At 38.7% G+C, this 26,463-nt stretch overlaps 1 protein-coding gene across 12 annotated transcripts in view; it reads right to left on the reverse strand.

The window, feature by feature from the left end:
- The window catches only part of EPB41L2 (erythrocyte membrane protein band 4.1 like 2), a 209,009-nt gene that overhangs the window by 174,548 nt on the left and 7,998 nt on the right, over positions 1–26,463 (reverse strand). The window contains exon 2 of one of the 12 annotated variants that reach the window (XM_034669139.1): positions 9,330–9,498. The exons of the other annotated variants lie outside the window; for them this stretch is intronic. The gene's annotated coding sequence lies outside the window, so the exon portion shown is untranslated. The remainder of the gene's footprint in view (positions 1–9,329; positions 9,499–26,463) is intronic. 12 annotated transcript variants of the gene reach the window in all.

Consider the following 26,463-nt stretch of genomic DNA (forward strand, 5'->3'; position numbering starts at 1 on the left):
TAGACGGGATGATGCACATGTTCCTCTGGCCCATTATACTTCCCACTCGGAGTCAATAACTGCATCCTAATCGTTTAGACATGCCCACATCTTTTAAAGGTTCAGTATTTGTCTAGGAGAGTTGAGTTTTTGACTTTGGCCTTCTTGCTTGGTGGGGGAGGAAGAAGGGCATGACTTGGCTTCCTCAAGCCCTGTGATGAACAGGGTACTGAGTGACAAATCAAATCTGTGTTTGTAAGGCAGACAGGTTCACACTGTGGGCTCAAGTGAATTGAGCAACATAAACATCCCAGAGGGAGGGAAGCTGGTGTGCATCCCGACCTTTTCTCTCCTGGTGTACAACACCAATTCAGGCCTCTCCCACACACCACCCTGCACAACCCTGCCAAAGCCTATTCATCTCTTTAAATGTTATTTTCACCTTGCTACCACTTAGGAGCTAGAACGATCCCCTGTTGTCTGTCTTTCAGATCAGATTTCAGCTCCTCTAGTTGGTAGGGAGGACCCTCGGCCTGTCTTCCGGCCGGGCTGGCCCCTCTGCAGTCACCCCAGTCTCAGTTCTGATGACTCCTGCACCTCTGTTCTTCTGCCCCTGCTGTTCTTCCAATCTAATCCATCAGTTCTTCCCAAAGTTCTCCCCTAACTAGAATGTCCTCTAGGTACTTCAGTAATACACATCACTGGTCTCCAAGCTCTGTCATTGTTACACCTGTTGAGCTCATTGTCTAACATTATCCAGGCTCAGATACCAGAATTCTTACCACTTTTATATCCCTCGTTCCAAGTACATGCTGGGTATGGGGCTAGACAAAATACAGGGGGAAAACACATGTTTTCCTAATAAATGAAAAGTACCTCATGAAAACCAAATACTAAAAAGTTAAACTTCCTGTCTTTATCAGTGTTGGGTGCGAAATTTTTTTTTCTCTTCTTTCTGCAAGCCAGCACCATCAGGTGTAATGGATTCCTTTAAATCTGAAACGCATTTAATCAGAACAGCAAGGCCTATAATCGAGACTCCCATCCAAGTATGTATTTTAATACAGCAAAAGCTGACAATAAAGCAAATAAGCTTCCCTTTCCCGGGGCCAGGCCCCAACATAACTGTTACAGCTCCCCCTGGGACACAGCAGATTGGGTCTCAGCAGGCTGCAGCCTAGCAAGTCAAACAATTATTACCCATTACCTCACAAACCTGCAGAGACGCAAATGTTTGCCAAAAAGATACAGGGCCAATGGTGAATACAGCCAATGATTATTTAATAGTGCCTCCTTGAGCCAAACGTCACACCAACAGGACTGGCATCACTCCGAAGAGCTTATAAGGACATTACATCAGCAAAAATGAAAATACCTGTGCAGTTTAAGCTCTTATCCCAGTGGTTATCACAAGACAACACTTCACTAAAGGATAGCAGCTTGTTCATCTTTTTTAAATAAATGGATAATCTCTAGGGACCTTTAATCAGTCTTCAGTTTTCATGCCCTATAATGATCAACTCTTCCTGCATCACACCAGCAAAGCATGTAAAGAAACTGTGATGATTTTTCGTTATAATAGTTTACAAAGCTATGCATTTAAAACCAGTACTGCCTAGGAGTGCCTGGGTGGCACATGGGTTAAGCGTCTGACTCTCTTTCACCTCAGGTCCTGATCTCAGGGTCCTGATCTCAGGGTCCTGAGATCAAGCCCTGAGCCAGGCTCTGCGCTCAGCATGGAGTCTGCTTGAGATTTTTTCTCCCTCTGCCCCTCCTGCTCGTTCTCTCTCCCTCTAATAAATAAATCTTTATCAAAAAAAAAAAAAAGGCAGCACTGCCTTAAGATAGTTCTCCAATTTGAAAAACTTCAACTTATTAGGCCCCCCACCCCAAAAATCTATTCATTCAACAAAAACATACTGTGTTTATAAGCTAGGAATTTGAGATTTAACGATGACGATGAGTTTGATTTCCCCCAAAAAATTTAAAAAGAATTCTCTAGAAAGTATTTATTCATTCAAGAGTCTTACAATATTCCAAGGTCAATTCAAGTTTCTGCTGATACCCAATTTTAGGCAGTTTATTCAAAACTGCCAGGACTTGAGCTATTTTCAAGGAAGGCAAAGTGAAAATTCTACACCATAACTTCTATCATAAGTGCCTAAGCAAAATTCAAAACACTCCCCATATAGTATATTTATTTGGTGACTGCAAAGATAGTTTCAAAAGATCTGGCCAAAAAATGGTAATAGATAACAGAAAACCAGTATTCCAACATGTGTTTATAAATTAGGTATCTGAGTTTAAAAGTTGGCAGTTATAATTCATGAAGTAGATTTGTCCTCCATTACTATTCAACAAAGAGACGATAGCAAATCACCAACTCACACTACCAACAGCTCTAGAACACCTGCATTATGGACACCTTCTAAGAATTAATACCTATTTTGAAAGACTATTTCCACAGAGGGAAAAGTAATTACTAGGCCCCTTCAAAAACTATGAGCTAAACAAGTCCTTCATGACACAGGCAAAGCAGTTTTCTGTTCTGTGTGCAGAACCCGTTTCCCCTTCTGAGACTGCCTAGTCATGTGCTATTTGTCACTAATAGCCCAGGTCATCTCACAGTGTGACGATTTTGCTCTCCAGAGAATAAAGCAATGAAATAAAAATATTCCATTGTCTGATGCTCGGAACATACTAGACTATACAAAAAGTTGACTCTAATTGGTTTATTATTTTAAAAGGGAAAATGTTAACTAAAAATGTATGATGAAATTTTTAAATTTGATCCAGTACCTTGACACTAAAACACTATACTAAGTACATGTCTCTCACCGATGCAGCCCTCAGACAACAGAACTTTTTATGTCTCCATAATCAGAAGAAAATGTTATGTAATATCTGAATCATACACCAGATGATCTAAATCATAGACTAAGTTATACCAGTTCCACGGAATATTCTCCGGAGTATATTACCTTCTATAGGTAAATACATATTTACACACATATTTTTTTCTTCATTACTCTCCAAACATATTAATCAGGTGACACAATGTTATAAATAATAATTACTTAAAGCAACATTTCTCACTCTGAAATAATCTTTTTTTTTTAAGATTTTATTTATTCATTTGACAGAGAGAGAGAGACAGCCAGTGAGAGAGGGAACACAAGCAGGGGGAGTGGGAGAGGAAGAAGCAGGTTCCCAGCAGAGGAGCCCGATGCAGGGCTCGATCCCAGGACTCCGGGATCACACCCTGAGCCGAAGGCAGCCGCTTAACGACTGAGCCACCCAGGCGCCCCCTCACTCTGAAATAATCTGAACTTGTCATACCTTTATTCCTTGTGTCTCCAATTCTGCACACAACATGAAAGTCTTGTTGCATTTGTGAATGGCCGAATTACTGAGGGTACCCCACAAGGACTGCTCAACTCAGCTGGACTGCTACAAAGTAGAAAAGGATCTACTTTTAAGGCAGCAGAATTCTCTCTCAAGTTTTGAGAAAAAGTTGCTTTTATCAAAGGGCAAACCATTCAACCTTCCTTCCCATTTCTACAACTCGTTAGTGATAACACCGGAGAAAGAACATTGGAGCAAAGAAGAAAATCTTAAACATTTCCATATTTCCATGGGTATTTTCCTCCCTGGTGGAAAATTCTGGTAAGGAAATACAAGACTTTATCTCCTTATGATTTATTTCCCCCTTTGGGGGGCTATACTTGGGAAAAGCATCAAGTGAACGCTGTGGCCTTCTCTATTTGCTTAGGACTGAAAAGCTCAACAGTTTAGTGTTATTTTACAAAAATCTGAATATATCACTCCACCCCTCTCCCCACTTGAGCATTGATGAAAAGACATTGTTAGTACATTCCACTAGTCAAATTCTGAAGAATGACCTGGGTAAACAGTACATTAATCACTGTCCTTTTGAAAGCTAAATTTACATTCTACAATTTCTTCCTATGGAAATAAATTTTTAAAAACACGCAGAAAGGATTAGAGCTATCGCAGCTCTATTTTTAAATTGCCAAGTTAACTCCAGAAATTAAAAGTGCATTTCCCTCCGTGGAATCCTGATTCACATGTCAAAGAATGACTTGGATTTTATACATTTACTTTGGAAACTTTGAGATGCCTGTCAAATGACAAACCAACCGCACAAACACTCCAGTGACATTTAACTGCTACCAAACTGCTAAACGTGGATCTTTAATAGGACACAGCTGTTAGTGTCACGCTACCTCAAAGTCTGCACCAAGATTTGATTGTTCTGAGCCCTTTACCCAACAATGAAATCCCCAGGGGAGGATTTGTTCTGTTTTGCTTTTCCCATGCAGCAACCCCCAACCCTATGAGGATAACAGGTGGACTGTGGCCATCCCCAATCACATGTATGCTCACAGTCTCTCTCTCTCTCTCTCTCTCTCTCTCTCTCTCACACACACACACACACACACACACACACACCCTATTCAGAACCACTGTTTGCAGTTCTTCAACTACTTTAACAAAAGGCTCGGGGCCGACTAAGAAGAGTAAGGACTCAACTCTCAGAGGCTCCAGACCAGAGGCTGGGAGAAGGGATATCCTGAAGGGCAAAGCCAACAAGGGGCAAAGGCGGATCACAAGTGCAGAGCGACTGCAGGGCCTGGGGCCTTCCACCGGGCCGTGCTGCCTCTCACACATGGCCAGCCTGCCGACACTGCCTGTTGCGCGAACCTCCTGTACTCGCCACTGCCTTTCCAACCCTTGGTTTTAAAGCATTCATAAGCCATTACTGCAGCAGGTGCTCCATAAATTGCCAAAACGACATCAGCAGGCTTCTACTGAAAGTATTTCTCCATTGCTGAATAGCCAAAACTTACCTGTATCACCGTCTTCAAAAAGCAGACAGTTACTGACAAGTCATTTTTATGTAAGCTTTCCTTTGCATGGTAATGAGATCAAAGTAAAATATGCAGCCTCCCCTGTGTATTTTAGATCCTCAAATAGTACCTCTTTAAAAGTGCGCTGCATTTCTAAATAGGCAATTTCTCAAGCAGTTACCTCAGTATTAAATAATTTCCTTAATCTGAATCATTTATATAATGACGCCACCAGACTCATCTTGTAAAAATGCACTTGTAGTCAAATATAATTACAAGTATACAGCAACAGCTGCTAATAAATTAAATGACTTCCTTCACCTAGAGGTGCCGAAGGCTCTAACTAATTCAAAAGTTTATAAGGAATGGTAGAGAATATTAAAATGTCGCATAATCCTCAATATATAGTAGGCACCTCCAAAAAAGGCGAAATGATTGAACTGTTGGTTTAAGTACTTAACTTAAAGAGCAGATTCACCCAAGGTGCCTGGCTGGCTCAGTCAGTGGAGTTTGTGGTTTTTGATCTCGGGATGTGAGTTCAAGTGCCACGTTGGGTATAGAGATTACTTAAAAATAAAGTATTTTAGGAAAAAAAAAAAAGGCAGATTTGCCCAAGTGTCCATTTAGACTATGGGTAGAAAAGTAAGCAAACAGGTAAGAATGAGAATACATACCAAGATTAAATAAACAGGCATAAGTAAGCTCCTTAAGTAACAGCAATGGATAAGAACAAAAAATGCCATAGAAAAGACTGACTAGGTACCCAAAATCGCTCCGAAATTCTCAGACATACATGTAGTAAGTTCAACAGGTTTGTGCGAATAAGCAAATTAAAAGGACACATGCCAAATTCTAAATATTCGAATCAGCTGACTTAATTAACTGGAAATTTTACTAATTACAAGTTAAATCTGATTCTTGGCCAACGTTAACACTTCAAAACTTCCTGATTTCCTCATTCAATTCTTCCGTTACACAAACTGACACCAAAAAAGAAAATAATTTATGAACATACTAACTGAAAATTCAGTAGAACTGTAAACATTTATAGCCAAAACAGTAAATAAATAATCCAACCCATGAGGGACTAATTACATTCTCTAAAATGAACCATGGATATTATGAGTGCCTTCTCCAGGGTTTTGACTATTCCAGGGGAATACAATACTTAATAAAGTATACAAATGAAAATCAGAAAAAAATTCTATTTAAATATTTGCATTCATAGAAGACACATTTAAATGCCATGAAGTGATCTCCTGAGGAAGAAGAGAGCATCACCACATATGACAAAGGACACTTATTCCAAAGGGATGCCTAAGTGGGAATAGGAAACAGGCCTGTTTCCACTATATAGCAAATCTTGAAAGGGCTTCAATTCTCAGATGTCCCTAAAAACACATTTGAAGAGCAAACCACTCAAAGAAATGCTTACTAGATAAACCCTTTACCAAGTTCATGTATTAAATAGTTTCCTGTGCATTATCATATCAAAAATCACAGAAAAGGTAACAGCCTTAGGGCAGCACAGTGACATCTTGGTTTAAAAGGGTTTAGCAGAGGGGTGCCTGCGTGGTACAGTCACTCAAGCAACCGCCAGATTTGCGCTCAGGTCCTGATCTCAGGGTCTTGAGATGGAGCAGGCGCCCCCCCCACCCCCATTCCTCTAGCTCCCTTCTCAGCGGGGAGTTTGCTTATCCCTCCCCCCTGCCCCTCCCCCTGCTCATGCACGCTCTCTAAAATAAATAAAATCTTTAAAAAAAAAAAATAAAAGGGTTTAGCAGAGTACTTTAGAAAGCTATGGAACAGAACAAGGGCTTCACCTTTCCTTCATTTTCTTTCATTTGTAAAATACAGTGGCATTTATCTCCTATTTCCTTTTCAGCCCCTGAGAACTGTAAGGGGAATAAATGAAATAACAATTTTGGTCCCTTTGAACAAGGTTGCTTCTATAAACCTTATTTTTTTCTCACGAATCAAAGACTGGCTTGCACAGGTCACAGTATCTCAATGGGCCAAAATAAAAAATCATAAATGGCACTATCCACTCTACAGAGTATTTTCAGATTCATACTTTAGTCTCAAGAGCCAATGGGGCAGGACGACCTCACCTCAGAATATTACAAGTTGGGCCCACTCGCCGGATTTATGAGCCTAAGGCAAGGACTCAGGTCTAGAACTTTAAAACCTAAGTTCTATTTACTACACCACTTAATGTCCCAAGTCACAGAGAACTTATATTTGTGAGAAACTGTATGAAAGAAAATGTTTTCTTATCCACCAGCCCTGCCAAAATAATAACTGTAAGGTTACAAACAACCTTATGTAAACACCAACATTGAGGTAAGTTTATTTACCTCAAAATGGTACCTCCTCATTCACGTTACCTTTAAAAATCAAGGGCTAACAACTCAACAACAAAAAAACAACAGAATTCAAAAATAGGCAAAGGTCTCAAATAGACATTTCTCCAAAGGGGGATATACAAATAGCCAATAAGCACATGAAAGATGCTCAACCTTCGGGAAATGCAGATCAAAACCATCTTCAAACCATTAGGATGGCTATTATAATTTTTTTAAACTTTTTTAAATTTTTTAAACTTTTTGACAATATTTTTTTAACATGCATATTATAATTTTTTAAATGAAATTAAGTGTAGGCAAAGATGTGGTGCAATTAGAACCCCTGTGAATTGCTGGTGGGAATTTAAAATGGTATAGCCACTGTGGAACACAGTTCGAGGGATTCTCAACAATGTAAGAATTACTATATGACCCAGAAACTCCTCTCCTAGGTATACACCAAAAAAAAACTCAAAGGAGGAACGAAACAAATACTCATACATCATTATTCATAGCAGTATGTATTACTCTCAATAGCCAAGAGGTTGAAACACAAACGTCCATTAACAGGTGAGTGGGTAAACAAAACCTATCACATACAATGGAATTTTACTCAGTCTTAAAAAGGAATGAAATTGTCACTTGTTAGAACACAGGTGAACCTTGAAAACTATGTGCTTAGTGAAATAAGCCAGACACAAACGGACAAATGTTATATGATTCCTCATACATGAAGTACTCAGAATAGGCAAATTCAGAAACAAAGCAGAATAAAGGTTACCTGGGGCTGGAGAGGAGGAACAAAGGGGGAGTTACTGTTTAATGGGTACAAAGTCTATGTTTGGGATGATGAAAAAGATCTGGAAATATACAGTAGTGACAGCTTACAACATTGTGAATGCACTTAATTCCGCTAAACTGTACACCACGAAACGGTGAAGAGGGTAAGTTCTACGTATTTTTAATTTATTTTACGTATATTTTACCACAATAAAAATAAAACTCAAGGGCTAAATCTATAGTTGCCAAAAACTGAAGACATAAGCAAAGAAAGTACTAAGTGTTAAAACATCCCCTAATGAACACCGTGGACCACAAAGTCAGCATGCCAGCTTCTAATGTAAATCAGGTTTAATACTGTTGCCAACTGACACCAGAGACCTGTTTTCCCAAAACAAATGAGAATATTACCTATGGTTTCAGATCTGCCAGAAACAAACTATGATTTGATATCTAAGACCAACATACTTGGGGAGTAGAGAGAGATGATATAATCCAACTTATGAGAAGTTAGAAATGAAGAAAATGAAGCTCAGAGTTACCTTTCCATGACCCTACAACCAGTTAATGATAAAATGACTAACAACTCAGGTCTCTTTCTCCTAAACCAATGCTTTTCTATATTCAGTTTAGTTTGACCATATTACTTAGCCTCCCTCTCAAGATATAGATAGCATTCATTTTTCAAAAGCTTATTCGAATGTCCTGAAAGTTGTATTTCAAAGGTCACCTTAAATCTACTTCCCTTGGGGGGGGGGAGTTGGGGAGGACTCATTCTCATACTCCTGATCACTAAAGAATTAATAAGCTGGCACAATATCCTATGGAGATGATTTCAAAAGAACAAAGACTAAACTCAAATCCTAGAAAAATGGAAAATCAAGATACCTAAACAGCTTAAGGGTTTCACTTTGCTAACAGGTAGAAGGGACAAAAGAGTCTTCACACCTAAATGACTGACTACAAAAGGACAACCACTGGCGTCACCCACCTCCGTAATCAAATGTACCTGCACAGCTTAAGCATTCCACCAGCTCGGAAGCTCTCAGCTAAGACAACAAAATCCAAGACTCTATTTGAGAAAAACGTCCAAGAGCTCACTTGGGTAAAAAGACGAATCTTATATGGGAAGTTATTTGCTAATCTTCTAGTTTAGAGATAGATTCGGGACTACTTCCAGAAAGCAACACACAATACAACAATGAGCAAAGCCAGAAAAGACAAGGAGCAACTAAAATGCTATCGCAAACTCTCACGGGTAAACAAATGCATAAAATCTCATTACAGTCGCTAAACAAGGAAAGTTATGGAACTCTCCTGCCCACAACATTCCACAGAAACTTCAAACACATACCTTTGTCCCCTTCCAAGATGTAGTGCCTAAAAATTTGAGAAAAACTTCACATATCACCTTCCACTTCCCCACTCAACACCAATGCCTTGATCTTCGAAATGTGGTCACCAAGTGATGGTTCTTCCAGATGCAGTCACCAAATATTTACTGAGCTCTTCTGTGATAGATGCTATCGGGGATACAAAGACATTAGTGACCTGTTCACTGTTATCAAGAGCCTTATAATCCAGTGGAAAATAAAAGATGTTTACACATTAAAAAAACTTCAAACAGTGTAGATGAGCTTGGCTCTGGCATCAGACTAAACTGAGTTAAAACCTAAGCCTTGACCTTTTAAGACTTAAGCGCTCTACACCTCGGTTACCATATGGATGATGCGGACAATACCTATGCTGTAGTGTGACTGTGAGGTAAAAATGAAACAAGCAACATGTTCATTAACACAGTGACTGGGGCAAAGTAAGCACTCAAAAGTCAGCAATATCCTTGTTCATTATAATGACAACAGAAACGTGTGAAGACCAGAAGAGACTCTCTTACTGAGGGGATCCAGCAAGTCTGAGAGAAATGCTCGAACTCAAGTTGCATCTTGAGAGAAAGGTCTTGTGAAAAGTGAACAGAGAGACCTGAGTTATAACCTGGGTCTGAAGCTAGCTAATTCGTTTTGTGGCCTGGGCAGCGGGGGAATATCTAACACTTTACGGTCTCGGTTTCTTCATCTGTAACTTGAAAAGGCTGAATTAAATGACTGCTAAAATCTTCTGGAGCCAACATTCTGTGATTTGGTGTAGTGGCCTGGTAGGCAAAGTGAAGGGAAAGAATCCCAGATACGGTTTACGGAATGGCTTATGAAAATTCAGAAAAATATACAGCTGTACAAAAGACAGGGAAGAATCTTCTGGCTAGAACACAGGATCCAACAGGGGGGTGCCAGGGGATGAGACTGCAGGAGAGTGACATAATAAAAGAAGAGAATCTAACCAACAGGAGAAGGACATGATAAAGCAGCAGAGAAAGCAGAATAAACTGAGATATGAAGATTAAGAGGGTGACAATCAGGAGACTGAATGGATGGAATTCGGGGGTGATGAATGGGAACCGAATGGGAACTAGCCACGGGGAAGATTTACAAATCCCCAAATTCTTGCCCTAAGGCTTTGGATTAATTTGAAACACTGCTTTTAGAAAAGCCCCTTAAAGTCTCCAGGTTCAAGCTTTTATTTCTTTCAATTCTAAAATTCTAGGATTCTAAGATGCTGATACAAGGGATCTGGATTGGAGCCCGGGCTTTTTTCCAAAGGTCCCTGGATGATTTTAATGTACAACCGGGGTTGAGGATCATTGTCTCGAGGAAGAGAAAGAAGAAGGAGGAGTTAGCAATTACTTAACAGGACATCTCCAAGTAGGCCAAAAGAGATGGGGACAGGATTCTGGGGTACAACTGGTAGGAGCTGATTTATCCTCAGACTGGAGGGAGGCTACCTTTCCCACTGAGGGGCAGGAAGGAGGTAAGGATGGGTATATCAGTGCGGGGTAGAAAACCATTTGTTGTCAGCTGGTTATCTCCATCTTCTCCATGGCAAGAATCGGTTTCAAATACCAATTATTAAGTCAATTCACATTACTATGAGTACTTAAGAAATTTCTGTATAATAAAAAGATTATCAAAGTCAGTCAATATATTCACTTACTTCAAAACAAGCAAAATATTTTAATAGTCTGACTTTATTAAAACTTCTTTATCATTGGGGCGCCTGGGTGGCACAGCAGTTAAGCATCTGCCTTCGGCTCAGGGCGTGATCCCGGCGTTATGGGATCGAGCCCCACATCAGGCTCCTCTGCTATGAGCCTGCTTCTTCCTCTCCCACTCCCCCTGCTTGTGTTCCCTCTCTCGCTGGCTGTCTCTATCTTTAAAAAAAAAAAAAAAAACTTCTTTATCGTTGACTGCTTTTTATTCATCCCACAAACATCTATATATTGCTTGCTTTACATCAGTCACAGTAAGAATACACATTTATATAGTAAAAAAACTGATCTTTTCAGGATTTTAAAATCCAACCTGGTAAGTGCCACTACATTTCTTGGTAGTCACAGAAAACAGCTGTATTAACTCTACTTTGGGAAATCAGAGAAGACTTTACAGAAAAGCTGACACGTGAGCTGTGCCTTTTACCGGGACCAGGGTTTAAAAGAATTGATTCTTGGGGGGCCTGGATGGCACAGCCGTTAAGCGTCTGCCTTCGGCTCAGGGCGTGATCCCGGTGTTATGGGATCGAGCCCCACATCAGGCTCCTCCGCTATGAGCCTGCTTCTTCCTCTCCCACTCCTCCTGCTTGTGTTCCTTCTCTCGCTGGCTGTCTCTATCTCTGTCAAATAAATAAAATCTTTAAAAAAAAAAATTGATTCTTAAATGTATAAAGGCTTATCATTTTTTTTAAATGTCAGGTTCAACTATTAATTATCATAATTTCCTTTCTTCAAAATGTCATTTATCTTTATACTTTAAAAGGCCAAAACATCTAAGGATCTTATTCACAGAAAAAAATCTTCAATAATTTTTATTAAGGTTTTACTTATTTATTTATTTATTTATTTATTTGAGAGAAAGAGAGCTTAACACCAGGCTGGGAAGCGGAGGGAGAGGGACAAACAGACTCCGTGCTGAGCACAGAGCCGAAGAGGGGCTCAATCTCACAACCCTGAGATCATGACCTGAGCGGAAATCAAGAGTTGAACGCTTAACCAACTGAGCCACCCAGATACCCCTCCAATCATTTCCAACAGACATTTCAGAGAAGAGCAATGGTTTTATCAAGCGTTCTACTTCCTTAAAAATATTTCTTGTGTAAAAATAAAACATACACAAATATATACACAAAGACAGAATATCAAAAAAAATGTATGATGGGCTATAGCAATGTATGTTCAGGAAATCGAAGGTATATTGAAGAGATCTTCATTTTGATATTTTCTTTTTATTTCTAATTTACTGACCTCCATTTGTTTTTACTTAAGCAATTTTACCATATATATTCCCTATACGATGCCTCAAATCCTTTGTTACAGTGATGGAGAAAATAAGTACCTCTCTAAATACACAGACTGGTATTTCTCATACAAGAGGCACCAAGCCTTTCTAGTGTTATATGGACAATCCAGTACAGATTTCAGTTGCACTGATTCACAATTCATTAATATCATGAATGGGAAAGAAAGAAATCAAATTCTTCCAGTTGCTGTCACCATCTGGAAAATCTACAGAATGAACTTTAGATACTACATATGATAGTCATAGTTTCCGCAGTTAAAGCAACTTCACATATTTTTTAAAGTGTTGGCTTTTGAAAAAAAATGATAGTTTTCTTATAGATATAAAAATGATCTTATGACGTTACCTTACAAACCAACCATGCCTCACACTGAAGAGGAATATTTCTAACTAAAACACAGTATAATCTTTTATTTACTCCAAAACTTAACTCAATGATGAATAAATACAGAATTCCATAGTACTTCTTTCTATTCTCAGAGAAGACATGGTTTTTCGAGACACAATATTTTTGTTTTCTTTACTATAGTATGCATCTGTATTACTTGTACTTCTGCCCAACACTCAGTAAATGTTCAAAGTATTTAAAAACTGGCAATTCGTATTTAATACTTAACAAAAGAGGCACGATAGTGACTACTGAGGGCATAATAATAAAACTGAGCCACATTTATTCTGGGAAAGAAAATCTACTAAACTGAAAAGAATGACTGCTTATGGGACGACCATTCTCCACATTAAACTCTCTAATGGGAAAAGTCAATTTAGAAAAACTAACATGTTTTTTTAAATGTCAGACAGTAACTTCCCAGAGGTTCAGAAACATGACGTAAGGCTTATGATGTACAAAACAGATCTTCACAAATTCAATTATACATTTAAACTTCTGATGAAACTTCATCTGTTTACCCAAACCAGAGGAAATAAAGGTGTTTGCAGGAAACAGGCAGCAGCTTATTGATCCAGCATTTCGAGGCTGACCTTCTCCATGTGGAATGTTTAGCCGCATTACGTTGGAATAAATGGCAAAGGTTAGGATACAAACCCCTTCTGGTTTCCTGAGGACGGACTTTATAACTGTGAAATATGTTGAAATCCTTGCTTTTCCAAGTTCACCATCCTTTAATTCATGGCCCAGGAAGCAGACTCTCAGAAGAGGAAGAAAGTAATAAAGATGCTGTTCAAGACAAATCTGGTAACATTCACTCTTGAAATATTTTGTTCTGGGGCGCCTGGCTGGCTCAGTCAGAAGAGAACGCAACTCTTGATCTCGGGGTTATGGGTTTGAGCCCCACATTGGGTGTAGAGATAACTTAAATAAACTTAAAAAAAGAAAAATATTTGTTCCAATAAAAACCAAATCCTAAGACAACTGTATAGATGGTAAAAAAAAAAAAAAAAATCACAGAACATAAAATGAGAAAAGACCTTTGAGATCACTAACTTCACCCTGCTCTCCCACCTGTTGATGAATTAAGACTTGGTAGTAAGGTTTTACTCTGCTCTAACGGCACTTTCCTGTAATACAGATGCTTTTTTTGTGCTATGGCTTATAAAGACTTGACCCTGTTCTCCAAAGGAAATTTTACTGCCTTTAAAGAAACATATTCCTTGCTTTCAGAGTCTGATAGGATCATGTCAAAAGGACTTAGGTGTCGACTTGAAGGGGCTCCCATTGGTCAAAGCTGGGACAATTTGAACATTAAAAGAATGACTGAATTGACTATACCTGATTGAAAGATGATGAATACATAAAAATCCACAAGGTCAAAAAAGAGAAAGACAAAAAACAAGAACTAACTTGTACACAAATGGCTTATTCTGAAATGTGGTAAATGTTGAAAATACCCGCACTTCAAATAAAAATTGTATTTCACAGTAATCAAATAGCCCACACTGAAGAAGGAAAGCTGTTTTGCACAGAAAATTGCAAGCTTATAAAGTTGAAGGAATGATAAAACTTAAAAATCCCATTTTAGGGTACAGAGTTTCAGTCTTACAAAATGAACAGTTCTGGAGACAAGCTGTACAACAATGTCGCTGTACCCTTAAAAATGGTTAAGATGTTAAATTTTAATGTTACGTGTATTTTATCACCACTCTTCTTTAAAATCCCATTTTATGATCACGTTGCCACCCCCAATGGATAACCGATTCAGGTGAGAGTCACCAATGGAAAACAACATTATTTAGATGAAAGACCGATATGTTTGTATGGTGTCAAAGTCTCACTCCTCCCAGATTACATCCTACTCTCAAAGGGGAAAACAGAATTTTATAATGAGGAGATCAATCTTTATCTTAATCAATCTTAGCTACAATAATATTGAGAAAACATGATATGGCCCCTGACAAGAGGTAATATGAAACATACAACTTGGCTATTAGATACTCTTACCAAAAGTGTTTATTCTCAATTAACTAAGCCTACAGCTCTAAATTTTATTTCGTGTTAAATAAAGAATATGGAAAACTACTTTGAATACCACCACGTGGAGATAATCAGACAGTCTGAAGAAAGAGTCAGAAAGAGATAGTCTACTAGACACTGGGCCTCTGCTTGTATCTCTTCAACAGGTCACTGTCATGAAAACAGTGAAAAGGGATGGGAAGAGGACTATTTTAGATAACAAGAGACTTAAATGACAAAACCAATAACCAAATGTGGTATGTGCTCCTTGACAGAATCCCAGTTTGATAAATAAACTATATAGGATGTCACAGGGATGATTAAAGATATTATAATTTAGACTGAATATTAGATAATATTAGAGGACTATTGCCAACCAATATAAGAATAGTGCTCTGGTTAAACGGGAAAATGTACATATTCTTTTTACAAATACATAATAAAAAAATTGGGGTAAAATGTCATGAGTTCTATAATTTATTTTAAATTATTTCAGAGAAAAAAATATACGGTAAAAAGTCAATGCAATGGAAAAAATTATCTAGGCAATGATCATCAATGGCTGCTAAAAACCCAGTAGGCAAAAGCTTGATGGGAAGTTTACAATGGATGGATCAAGCTGACTGGCAATGCCTGAATCCGGTGATCAACCTTCAACCCAAGAAAACAGCCAACCATACACTATGTGTCTTGAAGAAATGCAGTAAGAAACAAACACAAATTTGTATGAAGAATTCTCCAAACCACCACCACCATCAGAATCAACCTTGAATCTGATTAAGCCCCAGATCTACCTACCAATTCAAAAGGATATTCACAAGAGAGAAGCATATTAACCACCATCAAAGGGATGCAATCAAGAATATCCAAAATGTGGGCAATTCTAAAGAAACAATACGGTTTCTTCAACAAAGAAACAAAGAAAAAGAGGAGAAAGAAACTACATATTAAGATAAATAAGAGACATATCAACCAAATGAATTGTGGACCTCATTTGAGTCCTGATTTGAACACAAACCAACCATAAAAACATTTACGAAACAAATGGGAACATATGAAAACTCACAAATATTTGCTATTAAGGAAATATTAAATTTTTAGATGTGACAATGGATTTATGGTTTTGTTTTTTCATAAATGCTTATCTACTACAGACATATAAAAAAGTATTTACAAGTGAAGTGATATAATATCTAGGACTTGCTTTAAAACCATCCAGCATGGGGCGCCTGGGTGGCACAGCGGTTAAGCGTCTGCCTTCGGCTCAGGGTGTGATCCTGGCGTTATGGGATCGAGCCCCACATCAGGCTCCTCTGCTAGGAGCCTGCTTCTTCCTCTCCCACTCCCCCTGCTTGTGTTCCCTCTCTCGCTGGCTGTCTCTATCTCTGTCAAAGAAATAAATAAAATCTTTTTAAAAAATAAAAATAAAAATAAAATAAAACCATCCAGCAAGTAGCACCTGGGTGGCTCAGTCAGTTAAGCGTCTGCCTTCAGCTCAGGTCATGATCTCAGGGTCCTGGGATCAAGCCCCCCACCGCCCCCTGCCCGGGTTTGGCTCCCTGATGAGCAAGGAATCTGCTTAACCCTCTCCCTCTGCCCCTCCCCCCACTACTCATGCACTCACTCTCGCTCTCAAATATAAAAAAAAGTCTTTTTAAAAAATAAAAATAAAATAAAACCATCAAGATACAGGGTAGGGAGACAGGTGTTTGGCAGCGTGTAGATGACACAAAATTGACCATGTTAATAATTAGCTAGAAGATGGGTGCATCGAGGGGCGCCTGGGTGGCTCAGTCAGTTGGGCCCCTGCCTTCAGCTCGGGTCATGATCTCAGGGTCCTGGGATCGAGCCCCGCATCGGGCTCCCTGCTCAGTGGGGAGTCTGCTTCTCCCTCTTCCCTTCCTTGTGCTCTCTCTCTCTCCCTCTGTCTCTTTCAAATAAATAAATAAAATTAAAAAAAAAAAAAAGAAGAAGATGGGTTCATCTAGATTCATTATTCTATGTATTGGTTCCATTACAAAAAGTTTAAAAAAAAAAAAAAGCAAGAAGGGAATGAAGCCTCATCAAAGCACCTTCACTTAATCACAGAATCTTCGTCACCTACTACCTAACATAATAAATACCAACTAAAGTAAAATAAAATCTAGCAAAAGATTTACCAACACTGACAAGAGAAAGGAAAAGTTTGTAAGGCCTATGCCACAAGCCTCACCACAGATGAAAAACGGGAAGAGCCTGGTGAAGAGCAGTGGGAACCCATAGCCAACTTTTACAAAGTGTACCAAACATGAGGGGGGAAACTAGGTGGGGGCATATGGATGTACATTACACTATCTTCTCTATTTGTACATCTGATGTTTCTCATGATATAAAGTGATCGCCACAGAACATATTTACTTGATTTTCCACATATATTGGTTGTTTTCTGACTTGCTGTCTTCCCACTTTTATCCTTTTATTGCAACCACCAAGGGAGGGGGCGGGGGCCATAGTCACCAACAGTACTTGCTTACTGGGTGGGAAATTTAACTAGCAAAACTGAAATGTTTCCATATTGTGCTAGAAAAATTGAGACTGATTTTACTGTAAAATGTCTCACTTTAACTGAAAACCTGGTTTGTGGTCCGTTGAAATTACTAAGGCATCTGCTTTCTCCCTTTCTTTTTTGAAAAGGAAGCTGGACTCGAAACTCTTGTGTAATTTGTATTTGGATGTGGTGTTTGCAGAGGATTATTATCTTCCCAAATTTCTAAGTGGTTCCATCTGTTTTTATGGGAAATTTGGCTTAGAATGATTTGAGAAAATGAAGAACTAAGTAAGAAATCCAATTGCCTTTACAATTAGTCTTGGTATACTCTTTGAGTGGTTTTAAGAAATAACAGAACTAAAGACATATACAAAACAAAACAAAAAAAAAATTGTATTGAACCTGAAGCTGATAAAAAGTCTCTATGTAACTATCAATTCACAAAACAGAAGAACAGGTTAAAACTATGCCACAGGGATAAAATCAGCAAAATAAAAATTGTAGGAATGATATAGGACAAATAGTCCAAGTTCTTCAAAAAAATAGATAACAAGGAAATATAAAGGAGAAAAAGAGACAGAACCTATAAAGAGAATCACAATTCCACATGTGTGCACCTAATTTGGATCCTATTTCAAACAAAAAACCAAAAGAAAACAAAAACAAATTGGAAATCTGAACAAAATGAATATTTGATGATATTAAAAATTAACCTTTAATCTGTTTAGGTGTAAAAATGATATTGTGATTTTTTTTTTTCAAGAGTCTTAGCTTTTAGAAATATATATTGAGGACACCTGGGTGGCTCAGTCAGTTAAGCGTCTGTCTTCGGCTCAGGTCATGGTCCCAGGGTCCTGAGATCAAGCCCCATATCAGGCTCTCTGCTCCAAGGGGAGCCTGCTTCTCCCTCTCCCTCTGCCACTCCCCCTGCTTGTGCTCACGTGCTTTTTCTCTTTCTCTCTCTCTCTGTCAAATAAATAAATAAAATCTTTAAAAAAAAAAAAAGAAAGAAAGAAACATATATCAAGGGGCACCTGGCTGACTGGCTCAGTCAGAGGAACATGTGACTCTTGACTATGAGTCCAAGCCCCATATTGGGTATAGAGATTATTTAAAATGAATAAATAAAAATTTTTTAAGATATATTGAAATATATGTAGATGGAATGAAAAGATGCCTAGGATTTGCTTCAAAATAATCCTGTTACAGGTGAAGTGAATAGGGATATAGATAAAGCAAGGCTAGCTACCAGCTGACTGCTGTTAAAGCTGGGTGATAGGGATACACTGGGTGGGGAGAGCCACCATACTATTCAATTTCCTTTGGTACATATTTAAACTTTCCAAATAAAGCTGTTTCATTAAAAAAAATAAAAAGGAAATAACAAAGTTACCTTATGCATTTTTTAACTTTTTAAAATTTTTTAATTAATATCTAAAAGAGAACAGTGAGACATTTTTTACCTAAAGAAGATTATTAACAAATAAATTTAGAATTAGCATTTTTTCATCTTGAAACAACTGTAATCGCCTTATTAAAATTTTAGCAAGTCACAAAGTGAGAATCATAAAATCTTAAGACTTGGTGTCGTCAAAGTTCCACCTCCCAACCAGTGAATCGCCTTCCCACCTCCCAACAGGCAATTACCAGCCTCTGGCGGAGGTCCTGCAAACCCTGGGAAAGTCACTTCCTCCCAAGACAACTCACTCCAGTCTCTGCCTGTTCCAACTGTCAAAAAGCTTCTCTTATACCAAAAAGAAAACTTTCCTTCTTCAGATCTGTTTTACCCATGAAAAAAAGGGTTTTTTAAACACAGATCACAGTCCATTCATGAGTTGTGAAATCAAGTTGGTAAATTGTTGACTGGTATTATTATTATTATTATTACTATGCAGAAAAGAAAATTTTGGAGTGAATCGCACATAGTAAAGCTAAGACCTAATTTATGAAGCTTGTTTCTGATTTTTACATACATACACACACACACACACACACACACACAGACTTCCATACTGGTAAAGGGCCAAGATATAAAATCTATGTCTTATAGTGGGTTTTGTCAAAAAAAAAAAAAAAAGTTAAAAACCCAGTACTCAATGGGTGTCTGGGTGGCTCAGTCGGTTAAGTGTCTGATTCTTGGTTTCAGCTCAGGTCAGAATCTCAGGGTCCTAGGATCAAGCCCCTTGTCAGGCTCTGTGCTCAGCAGGGAGTATGCCTGAGATTCTCTCTTCTCCCTCTCCCTCTGCCCCTCCCCCCGCTCATACTCTCTCTTGCTCTCTCTCTCTCAAATAAATTAATTTTAAAAAAAGAAAGAAAAGGGGCGCCTGGGTGGCACAGCGGTTAAGCGTCTGCCTTCGGCTCAGGGCGTGATCCCGGCGTTATGGGATCGAGCCCCACATCAGGCTCTTCTGCTATGAGCCTGCTTCTTCCTCTCCCACTCCCCCTGCTTGTGTTCCCTCTCTCGCTGGCTGTCTCTATCTCTGTCGAATAAATAAAAAATAAAATCTTTAAAAAAAAAAAAAAAGAAAGAAAAGAAAGAAAGAAAGCCAGCACTCAAAAGATAGCTCTCAAAACACCACGACAAGTTGCTCGCCCCTTCAGTTATCTCAACAGCTAGTTCCTCCTGTTGCTATGGTTTCTTCCAACCTCAACATCCCAGGCACCCTTCAGGGACAATGCTTCAGTTTGTCTGATCTTCCACTAGTTTTTATCGAACATAGTATCATGTACTATGTAGTACATACTACATAGCCCTTAAAACGCAGTACCTAAAACCAACAAAATATTCCAAGTCAGAGCAGAATATCAATTACAGCCCACATTCCACCCTGAATATTTCACAAATTCATTTAAAAACTTCCTTTGAGATACTGGTAGAGACTCCTCGAAGTGAGAAAGACTTGGCCTAGAAAGACTGTTAACAAATTATGACGGCTGGTGAAGTCTTGGGTGACACAAAATTAGTCAAGAGCTCAGAGTCAAAGGCTGAGGACAGAATCCCAGGAAACAGGGAAAAGCTGAAGAGATAGTGAGAGGAAAAGAAGTTTTAAAGAACAGACACAGAACAAAGCACTGCAACACATCAAAAGAGAATGTCAAAGACAATGCTGTCAAGAATGTCAAAAATTGGGGCGCCTGGGTGGTGCAGTCGTTAAGCGTCTGCCTTCAGCTCAGGGCATGATCCCAGCGTTCTGGGATCGAGCCCCACATCAGTCTCCTCTGCTAGGAGCCTGCTTCTTCCTCTCCCACTCTCCCTGCTTATGTTCCCTCTCTCGCTGGTTGTCTCTCTCTGTCAAATAAATAAATAAATAAATAAAATTTAAAAAAAAAAAAAAAGAATGTCAAAAATAATATAGGGGAAGAAAGCATTCAATAGATTTGACCACAGGGCCATCTATTACCTGGATTAGAGTAACGTCAGTGCACTGGTGAGACCACAAGCCAACATGCTTTGTACTGAGGAATACAAAGGCATCTACTACTTTTTAATAAAACTTCACATTGAAAAGAAGGTCAACACTGCACTGTCTTAGAACTCTTTCAAGGAGCTTATAATCAAGCAGACTCAATGTTCATTTCAAAAAGATTTCACCTTATTTATTTCAACCAATTTTGTAGCTAACAAGACAATCTGCATACAGCTCATTAGGTTTCCCTAATATGTCCCTAAGATGTCCATGACATCTGTAAATCTGATCAGCAGTCCTTGTCTGTCATCATAAAAATCACTGGCAAAAAAATATTTTAGATAGGAGATAACCAAGATAAAAATTACAGTAATAATCACTGCCACAGACTTCCCACAACTGAACATCATTTTCCCAAAATTGCTATAAAGATACCATGAGGGGCACCTGGGTGGCTCAGTCGGTTAGGCATCTACCTTTAGCTCAGGTCATGATCTTGGGGTCCTGGGATCAAGCCCTGCATAGGGCTTCCTGCTCAATGGGGACTCTGCTTCCCCCTCTGCCCTTCTCCCCTCCGTTCATGCTCTCCTCTCTTCTTTCAATTAAATAAATAAAATCTTAGAAAAAAAAAAAGATACCATGAAAGCTTTATCAAACGTTTTGTCAAAATCCCATGTCTATGTTTTTCCTCTAAGGAACAGCACTTTAAATGACTTTCTCCACAGAGACGAATGAACCACAGACATGTTATATGGATTAGGGGTCAAGGCACCTGAACCATTTAAGAGAAAGACACAAGAAGCAACATCACTTCCCCAATGTCACACGTAGTAACTGGTTCAACTGGGACTTGGGGCTAGAACAATTTTCTTCCTATCCTCTGCTCCTTTCAGGAAAAAAGGAAGAAAAAAAAAAGTATCAGGTACCTGGTTTGTTAAAATTCCAGTCACTAAAGACCTAGAACAAACTCCCACAGAAGACCATTCTTTCAGGACAGGTCAATGATAACCGAAGTTCTAATACACCTGACACTTCAAGGTACTCAAGTGAAGGCAAAAATTTTGACCGCTCAATGGTACTTTAAACTACTGACTTCAGCAACTCCTCTGTGACCTATCAACATTCCAGATGGACTCAACACTCCATTTAAAAAAACAGTGGAGGAAAAGTAAGACAAACATCAGTAGTTACCACCTTGCTAGACTCTGTATGCTTCCACCTGTCCCCCTTTCTCCTTTATAACTATAGCCAGAAAAGGAACAAGAGTCAAATCTCATTAACTGCTTTCCAGTTTCCGAATGAAAACTACCCCCAGTGATCAAATTAAAATTACACACTAATGCAATAGTGTGGTGTTGGCCATGGTTCAAATCGTTACCATTGGGGAGGAGGATGCAAGTAGGAATAGGGTATGAAGAAGGAATTTACATGTTCTTAGGGATAATCTAGGACAGCAGTTATGACTGTAGGCTCTGGAACCAGACCACCTGGGGTTCAAATCCCTGCTCTGCCGTTAATTAGCCGAGTGACCCCAAGCAAGTTATTTAACCTTGTGGTGTCTCAGTTTTCTTACAGGTAAACCTAGAACAACAGTACCTACCCCACTGGGTTACTGAGAGGATCCAACAAAAACACTAAGCAAAAGTGTTTCTGTATCTGACACATAGGAAGTATTCAAGAAATGTTACTATCAAAATATTTTCTAATTCAACATGTTATGTCTTCACCAAGAAAATAACTAAACTATACATTAAAATATATTTCAATAAAGTACATATTAAAATAATTCAGCATGTAATGACTTTGCAAAGGAAACATACTAAATTGTATTTTAATTAAAAGTAAAACTTAGGGGCACCTGCGTGGCTCAGTCAGTTAAGTGTCTGACTCTTGATTTCAGCTCAGGTCATGATCTCAGGGTCCTGAAATCTAGCCACAAGTTGGGCTCCATGCTGGGCTTGGAGACTGCTTAAGATTCTCTCATTCCCTCTGCCCCTCCCCGCTCACACGTGCTCTCTCTCTCTAAAAAAACAATTAACTAATTAATTAAAAGTAAAAATTAAAATATAAAATAAATTACCTCTCATATAAAAATTCTACCTTTATTAATTAGGAAACGCATTTCAACTGCTAAGTGATTGTCAGCTTCAGCTTTAATGCCACCCTTTTGATTTACAAATAGGATTTATAAACTAATATATGATCAATGTTTGAAGCATGCACTTTCCCCTCTACACTGCCAGACAGACCATACACATGGCAGGTTGATCCGATTTTACAGTAACTGTGTAGTCCCATTAAAATTCAGTCAGCTGAAAAAAAAATGTTTCACTTGGTCTACTTCCAACATATTGCCAACTAAAACATGCTAAGCAAAAGAAGAATGAAAGAGAAAGAGAGGGAGCGTGGGAGGGAGGAAAGGAGAAAAAAGGAAAATCTAAAATCATTCAAGTCTGGTGTAAAGTATAGAAGCCATGGGATAAAAAGATGTATAGAACAGCAACACTACCTTGAGAATATGCTAGAGTTTGAATGTCAGCTCTGATTTGGTTTAGAAAGTATTAGGTCTTTTTAGCACTCGCTAAAGCATTTCCTACGTCCACAATGCTGCATTTAGATGAAACTGCCTTCACTGATCAAAACAACAGTCAGATATTTATTCTAAAAACATGGCAACTGACCATGTCACAAAGGAGCAAATTTCTATAATTCTACAAAAGCAATAATGAACATGAACTTTATCTTGGAGACTGGAAAGCACATGCCAAGAAGCAGGGGCAGGAGGAAGTATCTTACCTATCTACAAATGAAATTATATGATGTCCAGAATTTGCTTCAAAATAATCCTGGGAGGGTAGTATTGAGTGGAAGGAAAATATGGATGAGACGCGACTGGCTATGGCCTGGTAATTATCAAAGCTGGGTGAGGGTACCTGGGGTTCACGATGCTAGTGTTCTCTCTACTTCTGAAGATATCTTAAACTCTCCATAATAAAAAGTTTAAAAACAAAGACATTTTCTGTAACTAAACAATGGGACATTCCTTCTGCCAAAACCACTTCAATAAATAATCAGATACAGTAAAAACATGACTTTAAAAAAAAAAAAACCAACCCAAAAAAGGTCCTGAGAAAAGTGCCACATTATTCTTCACTGCTATCACGTGTGCTGCACGGAGCAAGAAACACATAGATCACAGATCCATAGAATGCTCTAAAACCTACCCTCGGGTCTTTCCATTTAAGCTTGCAGCACTGGGGATGAAAGTGAACTGGCCTCAATGGGGAGAAAAGCTGGAGCCACATCTGCAGCTCGACACTGCAGAGCTGCAGAAGTGCAGGCTATCTCCCACATACCTTTATTTTTCAGCTGCATGTGGGGGAAGGGGGGGAACAAATGTATTCCTATTCCCATATGTGTGTAATTTAAAACAGACAATCTTGGCATTAAGGAAATTAAGACGCAGGCTTTACTGATGTTGATTTTAATGGCTAAGATCCAAAAACAGTTCTGGTTACAAGCGCATGGATAAACTCTTGATTCCTCTGTCAGGAGACAGACCCAACTCATTTCTTGACACTTTAACCTTTCCCATACACAATTTGTATTATTTTATTAAGAAAAACGAGTTTTCCTTTTTCTCCTTGAGAGAAGTGGATTAAAGAAAAATTTTCAAGGAAGGTGCTCATTTAGCAGCTTTTCTACCAGAGTCCAAAAGCAATTAAACAGAGCATACTGGGGAAAAGTGAAAGATTATCACCGTGAAAGTGGGCTCCCCAAATGAGGGGTGAATATGCACCACTGTCTAGCATACGACCCTGCCACATTTGCTTTTCAAATCCTAGTGAAGGCATTTGGCACCATTTTATAATAATCCCACAGGCCTTCTACTTCCTTGTTTTTTCAACAGTATTTCAAAATGTTGACACATTTATCGAACTATTTTTGGAAGACCTAGCTCTGTCTACCTTCAGGGTTCAAGATACAAATAGATGAGAGCTACAGGACAGACCTCTAGCTACAAAACTTGGCAGGCTTCCTGAGTTCTCCAAGAAAAATTCAATTGGCAACTCCATTAGCAGCAGAAGAGCACAGAGCAGAGGGAACAACTCTGGACACAAGGAGGCCTTGGCTGTGCCTGAAGCTCCATTACGAAACTGAATGACTCTGGGTGAGTTTAACCTCTTCCTGACTCACTTATCTGTCGGACATATGGTATGAAGCTGTTATAAGAATCAAGTGAGAATATGTTCTAATGATTTACTTTGAAAAGAAAAAAAAAACTTTACAAATTAAAGCAGAATTTGAAAGAAAGAAAGAAAGAAAGAAAGAAAGAAAGAAAGAAAGAGAAAGAAAGAAAGAAAGAAAGAAAGAAAGAAAGAAAGAAAGAAAGAAAGAAAACCATTAGAAGTCTATGCCATGATCACCACATACAGCTTTATGCTGTTATCTAATAGGAGAAAAAAAAAATCTATCAATGACCTTGATGAGGAAAATGATATTTTGAACACACCCAATGTTTCTCAAACTTCACTCACATACCAACTTTATAGTTTTTGCCAAATCCAAACACTTAAACATAAATAATCTTATCTTTAAATCAAGTTATTTAAAAATACCTACTTTATTTTAGCTACTAAGTTTAGCTTATGCTAAGTTAATATCAATGAAATCATAGGTTTGAAGCACTTGTCTATTTTCCTGATGTACACTGACGTATATATTTAACCATTAAAAGAAAAGGACTCAAGCTGTGTACCACCTTAACTCATTTTAACATACCACCACGCTTTGGGGAAATTATCCTGATCTACTCTCTGTAACACCTTCTACATTAAGAAACAGAGTTCTTGAATTTATAAATCCGTAAAACCTACCAAACAATTTAACCCACACTAACCACATGCACATATGTGTCTTTGGGTCTTCGGAGCTTCCTCACACCCTACAGCCACTACCTTATTCAGAACTCCATTTCTGTTGCCCCAAACTCCATACACAAAAATCCTTAGCATGTATATTTTCACATGAGTGTAATTCCCACTCCCTCCCTATTCATGCCCTAGTAATGAAATTTTTCCTCTGAAAGTATTTAACAGAATCCACTGGAGTTCAAAGTTTCTTCTAATCACTAAATCGATATTCAAAGAATTTAAATATATGTATGCAAACCATGTATCAGTCTAAAGATAAACTAAGGTATTCAGAACACTCTAAAATTAGGTTGCCATTTTTTTTTTTCCAAAGATTTTATTTATTTGAGAGAGCAACCGAGCACAAGCAGGTGGAGCTGCAGAGGGAGAGGGAGAAGCAGGCTCCCCGCTGAGCAGGGAGCCTAATGTGAGACTCTATGAACCAAAGGCAGATGCTTAATTGACTGAGCCACCCAGGCACCCCATTTCTGAAACATATCCACCAAACTTTTTACTGCGTATTTTTTTAAGATTTTATTTATTTGAGACAGAGAGGGAGAGAGCGAGCATGAGCAGTGGGGAGGAGCAGAGGGAGACAGAGAAGCAGACTCCCCGCTAAGCAAGGAGCCCGAAGTGGGGCTCAATCCCAGGACCCCGAGATCATGACCTGAGCGGAAGGCAGATGCTTAACCTATTGAGCTACCCAGGTGCCCCTACCATATATTTTTAAATCTAATTCAAGTACATACTGTAAGATTTGTAAGCATTTGTACTGAACTAATCCTTGAAATTATCACAAGAAAAAAAATAAATAATGCTGAAGTCTTC

This window comes from Ailuropoda melanoleuca, chromosome 10 (assembly GCF_002007445.2).
Source record: "Ailuropoda melanoleuca isolate Jingjing chromosome 10, ASM200744v2, whole genome shotgun sequence".
NCBI lineage: Eukaryota > Metazoa > Chordata > Mammalia > Carnivora > Ursidae > Ailuropoda > Ailuropoda melanoleuca.